This window comes from Rutidosis leptorrhynchoides, chromosome 9 (genome assembly GCF_046630445.1).
Source record: "Rutidosis leptorrhynchoides isolate AG116_Rl617_1_P2 chromosome 9, CSIRO_AGI_Rlap_v1, whole genome shotgun sequence".
NCBI classification, from domain to species: Eukaryota; Viridiplantae; Streptophyta; class Magnoliopsida; order Asterales; family Asteraceae; genus Rutidosis; species Rutidosis leptorrhynchoides.
In genome coordinates this window covers 23085252-23106033 of record NC_092341.1, presented here as the reverse complement: position 1 = coordinate 23106033, position 20782 = coordinate 23085252, and positions in this window count along the sequence as shown.

The following is a 20782-nucleotide window of genomic DNA, read 5'->3' as shown; positions in this document are numbered from 1 at the left end:
AATCTGCCCCCGGTGAAAAATTTTCCTGGATCCGCCACTGGTAGTTTGTATGACTTTTGGTACAATGTAATGTATTCTGTAGTTTGCTAATTTTAGATGACTTGTTTGTATCACTTTAGTTACAATGTATTGTATTGTGTTATGCTTTTTGGTTACTAAAATACAGATAAAACAGATGCAAAATTGAACAAACTACATTACTAATCTTCATTCCGTTACCATTACCATTACCATTCTACAAAGTACAGAATACATAATTCCACAAAACAAACAAACTACACCACAATTTCAATGACTGAAATAATAAATAACAAACACAATCCAGCTAAGTATACACATAATCTTCTAATTTGTCTCAATTTTTTATTTTTTTTTTGCATTTTTAAGCTTTTCATCAACTTCAATTTTGGCATTCATAAGTGCAACTAGGGCATTCATTGTATTTGGAGGATCATACCAAGCAAAGAACTCGCACCTTGTGATCTGAACAACAACATAAACATGAAATGGTAACATCTTGTTAATTACTTCATAAAATTCAAATCAACATAAACATTCTTACCTTTTTTGTACAAGTATAGAATCGACGTCCAGGGTTAGAATCAGTGCCAAAAATTTGAATTACACATGGCCGACCACACCGGCATTCCATTGTTAATGATTTTTTCCTCCAATTTTTGATTTATACGGTATGGATAAGATCTAGGGTTTCAATGGAGAAGAGAGGGAAAAGAGGTAGACGAAAGTGGGGGTCCAAACCCGTTTGGATGATTTAAATACGGAAAAAGAATTTTAATGCCGAAAATACCCATCACGTTTAACTCACGTGATGGGAGTTAACATTTAATTTGGATGTCCAGTTGACGGAAGGACGCGAATTGCAAAATCAAAATAACACAGGGACGCTGATTGCCAAATTAAAAACCTAGGGACGCTTTTAGCGATTTGAGGTATAATAGAGGGACCAACTGAGCAAAAAAGTGCACAAAAAAGCTTATCTATCAAATAATGAGAAGGATGAGGTCGCCTCAAAGTCATGTATAAAGAAGAAGACATGTGGACATCGAGTCTTCGTCTTGTTTAAATTTCGATTTAGATTCGGATGATGTAATAGAGTTTGATCGTGTTGTTGATGTGGTTTTGAGGGCCGATGTTTAGCCAGATTGATATTCGATCCATTGGCATCTCTATCTATACCCATAATAGTATTGATTTATTTTTATTTCATAACAAAATATATGATTTTAAATATAATCATATTATGTAAAAAAAAATCATAGTAGTGTGGTTATGTGCGGTAATTATTTATTTTCATAACCAAAACATAAATTTAGATTAATTCGGAATACAGACGCATCTCGGGGTCGGAATGCCCCCCATTAGTTATTGTTAAGCCTCAAATTTTTGTTTTTTTACATGTCTTGTCCAACTTTATACATATACTAAACTACTCTCTCCATCCTATATTAATAGTCCCGAGACAAAAAATACACAGTTTTAAAAAATGTCATAAGAATACTATAATTTCTATTTACTTTTAAGTTTTACACTTACTTTTTTTCTCCTTTAATCATATCTACATAAATTAAGGACATAATAGAATAAGCTTCTAATCCCTCTCTCATATATTAATAGTCCACAGACAAAAACCACACAGTTTAAGAAAATGTCATAAAAAAGTGTACTTTCTATTTATTTTCCAATTTTATTCTTACATTTTCTTTCTCTTATAATCATATTGTGACAACCCGAAAATTTCTGACCAAATTTAAACTTTATCTTTATATTATTCCGACACGATAAGCAAATATTGTTAAGTTGAATCTCAAGAAGTGTAAACTTTATTCATACATTCATTTAACCTTGACCAAACCCTGACGATTCACGAACCATTATAATTGGATTGGAAAATATACGAATATATATATATATATATATATATATATATATATATATATATATATATATATATATTTACAAAAATATAATATTAACTTAGTAAAAAAAACGTCCTGATTTAAAATAATATATTTTGATAAACAACGAGTAACTGATTTATAGAAGCAAATGACCACAACGCTCAATTTTATAAGTTACATTTTTTATAAGGTAATTTATTGATGAGTAAGTCAAATTATTAATAAGGGTACACGTCGAGTAACGTAAAAGGCTAGTTTTCTAAACGTACGAAAGTGCGTTCGAAAAACCGAAAGTGGTACACGAGTCGAGTATCAACGTACGAGTCAACGGACCTAAAGTTACAAGTCAACTATGTATATGAATATAATATAATATAATATGTATATAACTAATATAAATTATATATATATATTATGTATATATAATAATATGTCGACAAACAAGAAAATAAAAAAAATTGTGAGCTGGATTTTGGGGCCATGCGACCGCATGAGAAATAGGCATAAAACCCATACGATCGTATGGCAGTCAGAATTCAGAAACATTCTATAAATTGGCCAGTTTGCTCAGCACACACACACATATTAATATCTATATTACTCCGTATTATATTTTATATTTATTATTTATATTATTATTATTAAGATTAATATTATTATTAATCTTATAGTTAGGAGTATTATTATTAGTATTATTATACATAAAATACTACGACGAGGCCATGAGCGAATTATTTACAAACAAGCCTTCCGAGCGGGATAGAGCTAGGGAAACTATGGGTTATAACTATGGAGGCTATGGGTAATGTTCGTGGGTATTGTTTGCAAATCAAACCTAGTATTTATCACCTCTGTTATATCTACGTACTTTCCTGCAATATTGAATCACAATATTGATACGTGAGCATTCATATCTTATCTTTTATATATTAATAGTGCATCCCTGACTAGTGCTCGAGTATATATGTTTATGCATGCTTGTATGCTAAATTTCATCGTTAAATAGTTTATGATGAATCACGAATTAAATACATATATTACTGATAAAAGGTATATGATATGCATGTTTTTGGAAATCTGGCGAAAAATCAATAACTTTTCATTTAGAAATCGCTTAATTTCGATGAACGAATCAAAAGATATGGTCAACTGAATTATGATTGACGTTAATTGGAATTGCTTTTGAATCTGCAATTAATATTTAAACAACTTATTTGTAAGATTGATAAATTGGATTTTTGAATATTACCAGCCGAGTAAATGAATCCTTATATAAGACACATCTCGTTGTGTTGAACTATTGTCAAAATTGACTTTTTGAAACGACTTTGGATAACTTTTGTATGTCGATATCGAGCATTAGGATTGGGATACACTATGACCTGACCTAACTTGATAGACATTTATTGACCAACATATGTTCTCTAGGTTGAGATCTACGGTTATTTGGTAATCCGAGTTTCGGTCACATTTTGGTGAAGGACTTTATATGCTGCTAAGGTGAGTTTCATTTGCTCCCTTTTTAATTGCTTTTGCAATCTATATTTTTGGGCTGAGAATACACGCACTTTATTTTAAACGCAATGGATACAAGTACATACTAAATTCTACACCGAGTTTGAACCGAAAATCCCTTAGCTTTGGTAACTAGTAACTGCCGGTTATAAGAACTGGTGGGCGCGAATAGTTGTATATGGATCCATAGGGCTTGACATCCCCGTCTGTTCCAGGTATAGAAACCCTAGCCTGAACTATAAAACAGCCGTATGCTATTTGAGTTTAGTACACGTTAGTTTGCGTGTATTGTACATGTTGGTTGCATGTATGTTAAAACAGAGGTACTTATTATAACGTTAAAGCTTAGTTACCAGGGTGCTCAATCTTGTAGAATATTTTGATAAACGTTTCTGGATGAAACAACTGAAATCTTGTGATCCACATTTATGTACAGATTATGCAAAACATTAAAACTATGAACTCACCAACCTTTGTGTTGACACTTGTTAGCATGTTTATTCTCAGGTTCCCTAGAAGTCTTCCGCTGTTTGCTTATATGTTAGACAAGCTATGTGCATGGAGTCTTACATGGCATGTTTTTCAAGGAAACATTGCATTCACCAAATCATCACCATGTATCTTATTTTGACTGCATTGTCAACGGAAGTACTATTGTAAACTATTATATTACGATGATTGTCTATATGTAGAAATCATCAGATGTCGAAAACCTTTGATTTAAATATTCATTTATGGTGTGCCTTTTCAAAAGAATGCAATATTTACAAAACGTATCATATAGAGGTCAAATACCTCGCAAAGAAATCGATGAATGACGTGTTCGTCCATATAAATTTGGAGCGATCATCACAGTTGGTATCAGAGCGTTGGTCATAGCGAACCAGGTCTTGCATGAGTGTGTCTAACTGATAGTTGTTAAGATGCATTAGTAAGTTTGGACTTCGACCGTTTCTGCATGTTAAAAGTTTTGGTTATCATTTCTTGTCGGAAATTACATGCTTATCATTCTTAAGTCTAGACACGTTTTCCTGCATTTATTGCATAAATAATGTATAGACAAAAATTCATATCTTAGCATATCTGTTACTGTAAACTTTTCCTGACATCTTCCGAAAATTTCTCCGTGATTTATGGAATTTTGGTATTATATATACATATGTAAATTATGTATTGAAGAATACCAAACTAAATTCTATAATCTAATTCATATCAAAAATCATCTCCCTAATTATACAAGATGGATCTCGTATCTAGTTCAAATTCCTTAAACTCTGACAGCTATTCCGATATGAATATTCACCTGAATTCCGAAGACAGTGTAACCGGAATGGATCAACCAATCAGCCATCACCTATTCTAGATGAATTAGGGATGGGTTCATAGCCTACTTAATTATTGGAGACAAGAAGAAGGCGATCCCTTCCATCCACCACATTGCCCTCTTGGCGAAGAACCTGAAGCACTTACCTGCGAACATGTTCGAGACACCATTTTCTCTCTCATTTTCAGAGTATCTCGTCATGATAATATACTATCTCAAATTCCGGATCTTATTCATCTGCTCGTCCGAACCGCCAATCATCCCGGTGTAGTAGAAGAAGTCAACGAGCTTCGCACTCGGGTAGTGGCTTTGGAGAATATGGTACAAAGGTTACAAGCACCAGCAGCATCACCGGCATCAACAGTACCACCGACAACAACACCAACAGTACCATTACCACCACCAACAACATCTGCATCGCAAACCTCAACTTCACAATCTGGTCCAAGAGCATCAACGTCATACGCCCTATAGATACCAAGGAATATCAACAACAACAAACGATGAAGTATTGATTCATAACTTCATCGAAGAAATATTCTGCAGAGAATATGTAGTTTCTAAAAGTTTTAGAGATTATATATTGTAAATTAGTAGTGGGCGGATAGAAATAAAAAAGTGAAACCCTGACAGGAATAGTACGTAAGGTACAAGCTAGACTTGTTTACCAACAGCATCAACAGTACCCTTAGCCTCACCAGCACAGTCAGTGCTGTCAACATCGCCTCTAACATCACAAGCTCCGCCAGTTCAAGAAAGCACTGTGGACATCATTACGAATCAACAACGAGTATACTGTATCAATGAATTATGAAGTAATAACTCAATTCCTCTAAAGAATTTATATGTATATCTTATATATATAAATTTTAAAACTATCATAAATCTTTTCGTACTAAGCTATTATGTATAAATTGAAAAAGGGTAAATACTACTCGGTTAATTCATATTACTAATATGCTATGATGTACATCCTTCGTTAATGACTTAACCATCATTAACTACAATCTCTGTTTCAACTCAATGAATTCCATTTCATAATAAACCAAGTGTATTATTCAATTACATAATTGATTTTACATTTTCAATTTCGATGTACTCGAAACTTTCCAGAAAACATCATTTGTGCCTTATAAGGTTCACAAAAATTCCACGACCATTAACATCCTTCACCGAGGAATAAGAATAAATAATGAAGTATCGATTACATTAGCGAAATACTTCGCAAAGATTATGTAATCTTTAATGTTTTAGAGATTAATCATTTCTAAGTCAAGCCGAAAATCAAATGAGCTTAATATGATATTAACTCATTAAATCTGTGTTACATCTGAAGAAAATATACATACATATATTTTTATAAAGACGGTAATAAAAATTCTTTTGTACAAAGTATTAATTGTGAAATCTTTTACGGGTAGGTAATACCCGGGAAATATATAAGTTCGCAATTAATATGTTACACTGTACATTCTTCAACTTTGATTAAAAAATTATTAACAATGCTCACAACGATATACAATCGTTTTCATACAAATTCAATTACATATTCTGATATTGACGGATCAGAATCCAAGTCATAACTCTGAACCGGTGACATCATTCTTAGATCTCTACATCTTTCAAAGCTATACTTTGACTTTAAATCTGTGCAAGATCCATTAGCATTGTTTTTACCGAAAATAACCTTGCAATTCTTTTTCAAAGTATCCAGTATTATCAACCGTTCAACCAGTCAACGACGACCTTTCAGACTTGTAACTTTGGCATATACGTTTTTGTTACCGGGGAACCTTTCATGTTCCACCACATTAACAGTAAATGTACCAGCAAATTCATTAATCTGTGACTTAAAGTCTCTCCGAAAAACCATTATAAATTGTTCATTGAAACCCTATCATGTACTCATCCACATCTTGTAACGGTAATTGCCATACCAACTACCGGGAATTAGCAATCAGTATTTCGAATTTCGCAGCAATTCTACGCCAACAGTTATATATATATATATATATACATATAATGTCTATCTCATAGACTTATTTACTTCGAATGTGAAGTTTCTGAAAAACACCCAAACTGCGAAACTAGTTCTCCGAATTTTGGAAAAATGCTGATAAAGCAACAAAAACTGTAAACGACTTTAACGGTCGAAAGTTTGATGATAAAGAGTAGTGTGTTGGAAAAGCACAGAAAAAGAGAAGGTTTTGAACTGTAAAACGAGTTGAGCAAACTATGATGAAGGCTGTGGACAAATCACAAAGACTAAGCCTGCCTTCAAAGAATCCAAATGATTCAGTGTCTGCTAAAGTCATTAACGAATACCTTGCTCCTGACTCTAAATCCGTTACGAACAAATCTTCTTCAGCATCATTCGATATTAGAAATTCTAAGATATCATCATATCTTTCATTATAAATATCTTCGATGTTTCTGAAGATATCTTCACAACTATTGTTATCCGAAATCATTTACTTCTTCTCGCTATCTGTGTAAAATCATAAAAGAAACTATTTTAGTTTCTAAATTTTGAAACCTTCGAGTTTAAAATATGAATGTGTTTGAAGCAGTGTCGGGAACTGAAGCATGAGTTAGTATAATATAATAACACTTGATCAACGTGATTATATTACAGTAATTCATGCTAAGTTTCTAAATGGAACGTGATGATTCACAGATCATAACGTCATCATGTGCTATGTCATACGACTCTTGTATTCTATTTAATCTCTAAAATATCAAGAAAATATTTCTTGATGATTCGGTCTTTTCCAGGGTATTCTGATAATTTAACAAATCAAGATCGTACCATTACCATTTTCTTCTTAGAACATTAACAATGTTCATTCTGAAATTCATATCTGCGAATTCTGGACCATTACAAGCAATGCTTAGTCACAAGAAGAAGAAACGAAGGGACAAAACTCCGAAATAGAATTTAGGGTATAAATCGCAGCAAATAAAAGAGAGCATTAACTGAGAATGACAATAATTATAGAAGACAGAAGCAGGAACTTTGAAATATAAGGGAGAATATAAAGCCCGATAACAACACATAAATTACAAACCGTGTATATCAATGTTTATCGCAACATAAAGACACGGGAGAATTAAAAGCACTATAACCCCAAGGGAAAAGTAGACCGATACCTTTGATCCCTGGGCCCACAGTGGGGGAAGCTTTGACCCAAGAAAGGCGCAAGTTCGATTCTCAGTCTGGGCGCCCCACATGGAATTATTTCTCCCTCCGGGGGGAAATTTGTGAAGTGTTTCGGGGGTCTAGCTAGCTGGGGTAAAAATCGCCTTGCCATCACTGTGGTACCTGGGAGGAGGTACTTTGCCGGCACAGGTCTCTTTCGGGGTGGGATTGGTGGGTGCTACGGCACACAGGGTTAGCGTGTCCCTGCCAACTTACACGTTTTGACCCAAGTAAGCAGATTCCTCTGGCGGAAGTTGGAAAAAGAGAATAATTGTTGCGATAGTAAGGATAAGGACAAGGATCAGAACTGGATTAAGCATTTTCACAATCTTTTGAATTTGGGAATTGAGTATAGGAATGGTAAAAGTAAGGAAACGAAGGGGGTGGATTTATAGTGAAATATTCGACAGAGTAATCAAAACAGATGATCGCATTTAAAGCGGATCTTAATTTCCTTGATTTTCGAAGAATCAAATCTTATTACTAAGACCTTCTCCAAATCTCTTGAACTCTGGAAATCAACCTGTCTACGTCAAAAGATATGACGAAACTTTACCTACTCATTTCACTCCTTTGTGATAACTTCATTTATACTCTTCGCGTAACCAAATTGTTTTATCTATATTACTCGCTGATGATAAAACTTTAATTTTCAGCTCGCATGCATCATGAAAACGTATTTATTGTCAGCCATGACCATCTCAATCAAATTTCGGGACAAAATTTCTTTAACGGGTAGGTACTGTGACAACCCGAAAATTTCTGACCAAATTTAAACTTTATCTTTATATTATTCCGACACGATAAGCAAATTTTGTTAAGTTGAATCTCAAGAAGTGTAAACTGTATTCATACATTCATTTAACCTTGACCAAACCCTGACGATTCACGAACCATTATAATTGGATTGGAAAATATACGTATATATATATATATATATTTTTTTTTTTTTTACAAAAATATAATATTAACTTAGTAAAAAAAACGTCCTGATTTAAAATAATATATTTTGATAAACAACGAGTAACTGATTTATAGAAGCAAATGACCACAACGCTCAATTTTATAAGTTACATTTTTTATAAGGTAATTTATTGATGAGTAAGTCAAATTATTAATAAGGGTACACGTCGCGTAACGTAAAAGGCTAGTTTTCTAAACGTACGAAAGTGCGTTCGAAAAACCGAAAGTGGTACACGAGTCGAGTATCAACGTACGAGTCAACGGACCTAAAATTACAAGTCAACTATGTACATGAATATAATATAATATATATATAATTAATATAAATTATATATATATTATATATATATAATAATATGTCGACAAACAAGAAAATAAAAAAATTGTGAGCTGGATTTTGGGGCCATGCGACCGCATGAGAAATAGGCATAAAACCCATGCGATCGTATGGCAGTCAGAATTCAGAAACATTCTATAAATTGGCCAGTTTGCTCAGCACACACACACATATTAATATCTATATTACTCCGTATTATATTTTATATTTATTATTTATATTTATTATTTATATTATTATTATTATTAAGATTAATATTATTATTAATCTTATAGTTAGGAGTATTATTATTAGTATTATTATACATAAAATACTACGACGAGGTCATGAGTGAATTATTTTCAAACAAGCCTTCCGAGCGGGATAGAGCTAGGGAAACTATGGGTTATAACTATGGAGGTTATGGGTAATGTTCGTGGGTATTGTTTGTAAATCAAACCTAGTGTTTATCACCTCTGTTACATCTACGTACTTTCCTGCAATATTGAATCACAATATTGATACGTGAGCATTCATATCTTATCTTTTATATATTAATAGTGCATCCCTGACTAGTGCTCGAGTATATATGTTTATGCATGCTTGTATGCTAAATTTCATCGTTAAACAGTTTATGATGAATCACGAATTAAATACATATGTTACTGATAAAAGGTATATGATATGCATGTTTTTGGAAAGCTGGCGAAAAATCAATAACTTTTCATTTAGAAATCACGTAATTTCGATGAACGAATCAAAAGATATGGTCAACTGAATTATGATTGACGTTAATTGGAATTGCTTTTGAATCTGCAATTAATATTTAAACAACTTATTTGTAAGTTTGAAGTGGACTATTAATTTGAGACATCCTAAAATCGAATACTAGACTATTAATATGGGACGTAGAGAGTATTTACTAATAATAATGGTAACGAAACAAGTTTAATCTAAATTAAAGTAAATACCTTGTGCTTTCGGCCTGTGTATTCATATTTAATGTAGCGTTGTGTATTTACAGAGGAAAAAATGGCTCATGTCTTAAGCGTCGTTTTAGATGTCGTTGTCTTAAGCGTTTTTTAAAAAGTGTCCGTTTCGAACGTAGTTAGTTTCGTTTTGTTCATAAAAAAATTTCGAGTGTAACGGTGCTGTCGGAAAAATTTAACTTGCGGCGAACAGAAAGATACGGACTGTCGTTGGGTTAAGCGTTTTTTAAAAAGTGTCCGTTTCGCGTATAGTTAGTCTCGTTGGGTTCGTGAGACTTTTTCGAGTTGAACGGTGGTCTCGAAAAAATTTAACTCGCACCGAGCGAGAATATAGGGCCCGTTATAAATTTGGGGGAATTAGTTTATTTAATTTTAATAAAATTATATGTTTACACTTTCTACCCCTGAAAAAGTGTAAACTTAAGGGGCTGTTGTGTAAATTGAGCCGAATTTGAGAGACCGATTGTAGTGTGAACGCAAACTCAAAACTACAATTCGAATCAACTAAAACTACATAGTTAGCCATGACTTTTAGTTTTAAACTAGTCCGGATCCGGCTCGCGCGATGCGGCGGGGGCTTTCGGCCTGTGTATTTATATTTAACGTAGCGTTATGTATTTACAGAGGGGAAAACGGCTCATATATTAAGCGCCGTTTTAGATGTCGTTGTCTTAAGCGTTTTTTAAAAAGTGTCCGTTTCGAAAGTAGTTTTTAAAAAGTGTCCGTTTCGAACGTAGTTTTTAAAAAGTGTCCATTTTTTAAAAAGTGTCCGTTTTTTTAGATGTCACTGTGGACATTATTACAAATCAACAACAAGGATGTCATATCAACGAGTTATGAAGTATTAACACATTTCCGTTGAAGGATTTATATGTATATCTTATATATATAAATTTTAAACCATAATAAATCTTTCCGTACTAAGCTATTATATGTGAATCTTAACTACTCGGTTAATTTATATTACTAATATGCTATGATGTACATTCTTCGTCAGCAACTTAACCATTGATAACTACAATCTCTATTTCAATTCAATGAATTCTATTTCAGAATAAATCAAGTGTATTATTCAAATATATGTTTGATTTTATACTTTCATTATCGATGTACTCGAAACTTTTCAAACATCATCATTCGTACCTTGCGAAGTTCACAAGAATTCCACGAATACCAACATCATGCATCAACAAATAATGAAGTATTGATTCATAATTTCAATCACATTGAAGAAATACTCTGTAAAAGTTATGTAATTTCTAAAGTTTAGGGATTATTCAATTCTAGTTTCAACCGCAAATCAAATGAGTTTAATTTAATATTAACTCATTAAATCTATATTACATCTGAAGAAAATATCCACATATATATTTTCATAAAGACTGTAATAAAATTCTTTTGTACAAAATATTAATTGTGAAATTTTTTTTAACGGGTAGGTAATACCCGAGAGATATATAAATTCACAATTAATATGTTACATTCTTCGAATCTGATTCAACAATCATCAACTATACTCACTATTTTTTACAACAATATACATTCTTTTATAAGAAATCAAAACTATACTCATTCAAAATCTAATTACATATTTTGATTTTGAAATCTCATAATTCAACTCGAGATATAACTAAAATCATCACTCTTAAATCCTTACATCTTTCAAAGCTATACTTTGACTTCAAAACCGTGTTAGAACATCATATATATGTTGCCCTTTTGCCATCATTATCGGGGAACCGTTATGTTCCACCACATTAGCAATAAACTTACCAACAACTTCACTGATCTCTGACGTTCCGAAAAATCATTATATTTATCAAAACCCCATCATTTACTCATCTGTATCTTGTAAAGAGAATTGCCATACGAATCAACAGGAATTAGAAATCAGTATTTTGAAATCGCGCAGCATGTCTATGCCAACAGTTATATGTGTACATATAACGTCTATCTCCTGGACTTACATATTTCGAATGTGAAGTCTCTGAAAAACACCCTAAACTGCGAACTAGGTCTTTAAATTTTGAAAATGTTGATGAAGCAACAGAAACTGTAAACAACCTTAACAGTAAAAAGTTTGATGATAAAGAATAGTGTGTTGGCAAAGCTCAGAAAAAGAAAAGATTTAGTACTAAAAAATGGATTGAGCAAAGTATGAAGGAAGCTTTGGACAAATCACAAAGACTAAAGCTGCCTTCAAAGAATTCAAATGATCCAGTGTCTGCTAAAGTCATTAACAAATACCTTTCCCTGACTCTAAACCCTAGTGGACAATATCTTTCATTATCCTCTGATATTAGAAATTCTAAGATATCATCGTATCTTTCGTTATAAATATCCTCCATAGTTCTGAAGATATTTTCATAACTATTCTTATCAGAAATCAATTACCTCTTCGCGCTATCTGTATTAGATCATAAAAGAAACTATTTTAGTTTCTAAATTCTGAAAACTTTTGAGTTTAAAATAAGAATGTTTTTGAAGTAGTGTTGGGAATTGAAGCATGAATTAGTATAATATAATGACACTTGATCAACGTGATCATATTACAGTAAGTCATGCTGAGTTTCGAAATGGAACGTGATGATTCACAGATTATAACGTCATCATGTGCTATGTTACATGACTCTTATATTCTACTTAACCTCTAAACATGACAAGAAAATATTTTTCCTTGATGATTCGGTCTTGTCCGAGGAATTCTGAAAATTTGACAAATCAAGATCATGCCATTACAATTTTCTTCTTAGAACATTAACTATGTTCATTTTGAAATTCATATCTGCGAATTCTGGACCATTACAAGCGGTGCTTAATCGCAAGAAGAGGAAACGAAAGAATGAAACTCCGAAATAGAAATGGGAGTATAAATCACAGCAAATAGAAGGGAGCATTAACTGAGGATGACAATGATTATAGAAGGCAGAAGCGGGAACTTTGAAATATAAGGGAATATATAAAACCTAACAACAACCCAGAAATTACAAACCGTATATATCGATGCATATAGAAATATAAAGACACGGGAGAACTAAAAACACTATAAAACCAAGAGTATAGTAGAAGTAAACAAATTCTTCCGACAGTAGATGAAAAAGAAGAATGACAGATATGAAAGTTAGGAATATATCAAGAAGCAGAACTGGATGGAGCATATTGACGAATATTTTAAAATATGAGTTGAGGGAGAAGGAATAGAAGATGTGAGTTGTAAGGAAACGAAGGGGGTGGATTTATAGTAAAATATCCGACAGAGCAATCAAAATGGATGATCGCATTTAAAGCGGATCCTAATTTCCTCAATTACTGAAGAACCAAATCTTACTATGAAGATTTTCTCTAAATTCCTTGATTTTCGGAAAACAACCGTGACTACATTACCGATTGTAGTGACCCGAACTTTTCCATGGTTATATATATTAATTGAGATTTATATTTACATGATTAAATGTTTCCAACATGTTAAGCAATCAAACTTTTTAAGACTTGATTAATTGAAATATGTTTCATATAGACAATTGACCACCCAAGTTGACCGGTGATTCACGAACGTTAAAACTTGTAAAAACTATATGATGACATATATATGGATATATATATAGTTAACATGATACTATGATAAGTAAACATATCATTAAGTATATTAGCAATGAACTACATATGTAAAAACAAGACTACTATCTTAATGATTTTTAAACGAGACATATATGTAACGATTATCGTTGTAAAGACATTTAATGTATATATATCATATTAAGAGATATTCATACATGATAATATCATGATAATATAATAATTTAAAATCTCATTTGATATTATAAACATTGGGTTAACAACATTTAACAAGATCGTTAACCTAAAGGTTTCAAAACAACACTTACATGTAACGACTAACGATGACTTAACGACTCAGTTAAAATGTATATACATGTAGTGTTTTAATATGTATTTATACACTTTTGAAAGACTTCAAAACACTTATCAAAATACTTCTACTTAACAAAAATGCTTACAATTACATCCTCATTCAGTTTCATCAACAATTCTACTCGTATGCACCCGTATTCGTACTCGTACAATACACAGCTTTTAGATGTATGTACTATTGGTATATACACTCCAATGATCAGCTCTTAGCAGCCCATGTGAGTCACTTAACACATGTGGGAACCATCATTTGGCAACTAGCATGAAATATCTCATAAAATTACAAAAATATGAGTAATCATTCATGACTTATTTACATGAAAACAAAATTACATATCCTTTATATCTAATCCATACACCAACGACCAAAAACACCTACAAACACTTTCATTCTTCAATTTTCTTCATATAATTGATCTCTCTCAAGTTCTATCTTCAAGTTCTAAGTGTTCTTCATATATTCTACAAGTTCTAGTTACATAAAATCAAGAATACTTTCAAGTTTGCTAGCTCACTTCCAATCTTGTAAGGTGATCATCCAACCTCAAGAAATCTTTGTTTCTTACAGTAGGTTATCATTCTAATACAAGGTAATAATCATATTCAAACTTTGGTTCAATTTCTATAACTATAACAATCTTATTTCAAGTGATGATCTTACTTGAACTTGTTTTCGTGTCATGATCCTGCTTCAAGAACTTTGAGCCATCCAAGGATCCGTTGAATCTAGATCCATTTTTCACTTTTCCAGTAGGTTTATCCAAGGAACTTAAGGTAGTAATGATGTTCATAACATCATTCAATTCATACATATAAAGCTATCTTATTCGAAGGTTTAAACTTGTAATCACTAGAACATAGTTTAGTTAATTCTAAACTTGTTCGCAAACAAAAGTTAATCCTTCTAACTTGACTTTTAAAATCAACTAAACACATGTTCTATATCTATATGATATGCTAACTTAATGATTTAAAACCTGGAGACACGAAAAACACCGTAAAACCGGATTTACGCCGTCGTAGTAACACCGCGGGCTGTTTTGGGTTAGTTAATTAAAAACTATGATAAACTTTGATTTAAAAGTTTTTATTCTGAGAAAATGATTTTTATTATGAACATGAAACTATATTAAAAAATTATGGTTAAACTCAAAGTGGAAGTATGTTTTCTAAAATGGTCATCTAGACGTCGTTCTTTCGACTGAAATGACTACCTTTACAAAAAAGACTTGTAACTTATTTTTCCGACTATAAACCTATAATTTTTCTGTTTAGATTCATAAAATAGAGTTCAATATGAAACCATAGCAATTTGATTCACTCAAAACGGATTTAAAATGAAGAAGTTATGGGTAAAACAAGATTGGATAATTTTTCTCATTTTAGCTACGTGAAAATTTGTAAGAAATCTATTCCAACCATAACTTAATCAACTTGTATTGTATATTATATAATCTTGAGATACCATAGACACGTATACAATGTTTCGACCTATCATGTCGACACATCTATATATATTTCGGAACAACCATAGACACTCTATATGTGAATGTTGGAGTTAGCTATACAGGGTTGAGGTTGATTCCAAAATATATATAGTTTGAGTTGTGATCAATAATGAGATAAGTATACACTGGGTCGTGGATTGATTCAAGATAATATTTATCGATTTATTTCTATACATCTAACTGTGGACAACTAGTTGTAGGTTACTAACGAGGACAGCTGACTTAATAAACTTAAAACATCAAAATATATTAAAAGTGTTGTAAATATATTTTGAACATACTTTGATATATATGTATATATTGTTATAGGTTCGTGAATCAACCAGTGGCCAAGTCTTACTTCCCGACGAAGTAAAAAATCTGTGAAAGTGAGTTATAGTCCCACTTTTAAAATCTAATATTTTTGGGATGAGAATACATGCAGGTTTTATAAATGATTTACAAAATAGACACAAGTACGTGAAACTACATTCTATGGTTGAATTATCGAAATCGAATATGCCCCTTTTTATTAAGTCTGGTAATCTAAGAATTAGGGAACAGACACCCTAATTGACGCGAATCCTAAAGATAGATCTATTGGGCCTAACAAACCCCATCCAAAGTACCGGATGCTTTAGTACTTCGAAATTTATATCATATCCGAAGGGTGTCCCGGAATGATGGGGATATTCTTATATATGCATCTTGTTAATGTCGGTTACCAGGTGTTCACCATATGAATGATTTTTATCTCTATGTATGGGATGTGTATTGAAATATGAAATCTTGTGGTCTATTGTTACAATTTGATATATATAGGTTAAACCTATAACTCACCAACATTTTTGTTGACGTTTTAAGCATGTTTATTCTCAGGTGATTATTAAGAGCTTCCGCTGTCGCATACTTAAATAAGGACGAGATTTGGAGTCCATGCTTGTATGATATTGTGTAAAAACTGCATTCAAGAAACTTATTTTGTTGTAACATATTTGTATTGTAAACCATTATGTAATGGTCGTGTGTAAACAGGATATTTTAGATTATCATTATTTGATAATCTACGTAAAGCTTTTTAAACCTTTATTGATGAAATAAAGGTTATGGTTTGTTTTAAAATGAATGCAGTCTTTGAAAAACGTCTCATATAGAGGTCAAAACCTCGCAACGAAATCAATTAATATGGAACGTTTTTAATCAATAAGAACGGGACATTTCAGTTGGTATCAGAGCGTTGGTCTTAGAGAACCAGAATTTTGCATTAGTGTGTCTTATCTAGTTTGTTAGGATGCATTAGTGAGTCTGGACTTCGACCGTGTTTACTTGAAAAATGATTGCTTAACAAATTTTGTTGGAAACTATATATTTTTAACATGTGAATATTATGTGATATATTAATCTCTTAACGCGTTTGATATTATGTGATAGATGTCTACCTCTAGAACAAGTCCCATTGACTCACCTAATAATAATGAAGAGTCAAATGTAAATTGGAATGATTCGTGGACTGATTCACAAGTTCCCGAAGAGGAACCGGAAGAAGAGTCGGAACCGGAAGAAGAATCGGAACCGGAAGAAGAATCAGAACCGGATGAAGAAATAGAACCGGTGGGGGAAATAATAAAACGGTTAAGTAAAAGAAAATCCTCAACCAACCGACCAAGGTTAATTATGGTCAATGGTGTTTCCGCCAAGGAAGCAAAATATTGGGAGGATTACCAATTCTCCGATGAATCGGATTCATAGAAATTACCCCAACTGAATTTAAAAAGGCAAAAGAAAATAATAAGGGAAAGGGCATAAAAATAGAGAAATCTAATTCCAACCCCGATGAACTTTATATGTATCGTCAACCCCCGAAGTCCTTAAGTTTTAACAATGACCCGGGAACCTCGAAACCACCAGGTTTTTCTAAACCAATGTGGATAACGACGGCTCGTATTAGGGGAACATCATATATCCCTAGAAACTTGGAAAAACGAACCAAAACCGAAGAAGAAGAAACAAGTGAGTCGGAATAAGATAGTTGTATTCGTGTGGTGTAATATATGTAATATAGTGTGCTTATGCTTTATGATATATGTAAAAATTGCTTGTATTAATAAGTATTTTTTTTATGAATCTAACTCTTGTCTATTTTACAGTATAAAAACACAAAATGGATAGACAACCCAATAATTTAAGAGACCTACCCGGAGACATGATTGATGAAATCTTGTCTAGAGTAAGTCAGAATTCTTCGGCACAACTATTTAAGGCGAGATCAGTTTGTAAGACATTCGAAGAACGTTCCAAGAATGCCTTGGTTTATAAAAGGCTTTCGTTCGAAAGATGGGGGATATCACATTGGGAAATCCATAAGTTACGATGTGTTTACTTTGACGCATATATTGCGGGGAACCCAAATGCTATTTTACGCAATGGGTTAAGAAATTATTTTGACTCAATATATCCGAATATTGGACTTCGTGATTTAGAAAAAGCGGCTAACATGCAACATAAAGAAGCATGTTATGCTTACGGATTAGTAATGTTCGCTTCTCACCCAAGTGAGAACAAGAACATCGGCCTACAACTATTAAACAAAACGTTCCCACAAGTGACGGAGTCGGTAATTGGGGTAAGAAATGAGGTTTTTAGATTGTTACGGGACTGTTGGACATTACGTAACCCTCGTCCCTTTGACGACATTACAACACGCTGTCTTATCAACGGCCATAACGGTTATGTTCCACGAGACCAAGGATGGGAAGTAGTCCTAGTAAAACCAGAATGCATGACTTGTTTCTGGACGTATGAATTACGTGTCTTTATTGCCTTTGCTGAACGACTTGTGTACTAGCTAGAATTATCTTCACAACTATCTTGTATCAAAGTTATTGTGTGCTATATTTCATGCCTTATGTAAAATAAGCGGTATTGTAAGTTTGTAAAATATTGTATAAAAGTTTGAACGCGAAATATTATTATAATCAGTTTTTCATATAGAATTGTAGTAGTTGAATTGTATATTAGCTACTAAGTATGAACTTAACGGGTAGGTACTACCCGAATTTAAACTTATAAAACGCTAATATGAAGAAAAAGCTTTTATAAATGAGTTCATATTATGCTACAAAATACTATTAACTACTCTTAATATTCTGTATGATTAACTTGTTCCATTTGACTATTTTGAAGGAAATGGCACCGACTACTCGACACACCGTGAATATGAATGAAGAGGAATTCCGTACTTTTCTAGCTTCAAACATAGCCGCAGTACAGGCTGCGCTACATACCAACAATAACCTTGGATCTAGCAGTACAGGAAATCGTGTAGGATGCACCTACAAAGAATTCACTGCCTGCAAACCTTTGGAATTTGATGGAACCGAAGGACCGATCGGATTGAAACGGTGGACCGAGAAGGTCGAATCGGTGTTTGCCATAAGTAAGTGTACTGAAGAGGACAAAGTGAAGTACGCTACGCATACCTTCACAGGTTCTGCGTTAACATGGTGGAATACCTATCTAGAGCAAGTGGGACAAGACGATGCGTATGCACTACCGTGGTCAGCATTCAAGCACTTGATGAACGAGAAGTACCGTCCCAGAACCGAGGTCAATAAGCTCAAGACAGAACTTAGAGGGTTACGAACCCAAGGATTTGATATTACCACGTATGAAAGACGATTCACAGAATTGTGCCTATTGTGTCCGGGAGCGTTCGAAGATGAGGAAGAGAAGATCGACGCGTTTGTGAAAGGATTACCGGAAAGAATCCAAGAAGATATAAGTTCACACGAGCCCGCCTCCATACAACAGGCATGTAGAATGGCTCACAAACTAGTGAATCAGATTGAAGAAAGAATTAAAGAACGGACTGCTGAAGAGGCCAATGTGAAGCAAGTCAAAAGAAAGTGGGAGGAAAACGGTGATAAGAATCACCAATATAACAACAACAGCAATTACAACAATAATCGCAACAATTATCCCAACAATCGCAACATCAATCGCAACTACAACAAACTGCCCAACAACAACAACAACAACAACAACAGTAACTACAACAATCATCCCAACAACAATAATAACCGCAACAACAACAACAATCAGAAGCAGCTATGCCAAAGGTGTGAAAAGTATCACTCGGGGTTCTGCACCAAATTTTGCAATAAGTGTAAAAGAAATGGTCATAGTGCGGCGAAGTGTGAGGTCTACGGACCAGGGGTTAATAGAACGAAAGGAACAAATGGTGTCGGAACGAGTAATGGCGGAGCAAGTAGTGTCGGAGCAAGTTATGCCAATGTAGTTTGTTATAAATGTGGAAAACCGGGCCACATTATTAGAAATTGCCCGAACCAGGAGAACACGAATGGACAAGGCCGCGGAAGAGTTTTTAATATTAATGCGGCAGAGGCACAGGAAGACCCGGAGCTTGTTACGGGTACGTTTCTTATTGACAATAAATCTGCTTACGTTTTATTTGATTCGGGTGCGGATAGAAGCTATATGAGTAGAGATTTTTGTGCTAAATTAAGTTGTCCATTGACGCCTTTGGATAGTAAATTTTTACTCGAATTAGCAAATGGTAAATTAATTTCAGCAGATAATATATGTCGGAATCGAGAAATTAAACTTGTTAGCGAAACATTTAAGATTGATTTGATACCAGTAGAGTTAGGGAGTTTTGATGTGATAATCGGTATGGACTGGTTGAAAGAAGTGAAAGCAGAGATCGTTTGTTACAAAAATGCAATTCGCATTATACGAGAAAAAGGAAAACCCTTAATGGTGTACGGAGAAAAGGGCAACACGAAGCTACATCTTATTAGTAATTTGAAGGCACAAAAACTAATAAGAAAAGGTTGCTATGCTGTTCTAGCACACGTCGAGAAAGTACAAACTGAAGAAAAGAGCATCAATGATGTTCCCGTCGCAAAAGAATTTCCCGATGTATTTCCGAAAGAATTACCGGGATTACCCCCACATCGATCCGTTGAATTTCAAATAGATCTTTTACCAGGAGCTGCACCAATAGCTAGTGCTCCTTACAGACTCGCACCCAGCGAGATGAAAGAACTGCAAAGCCAATTACAAGAACTTTTAGAGCGTGGCTTCATTCGACCAAGCACATCACCATGGGGAGCTCCTG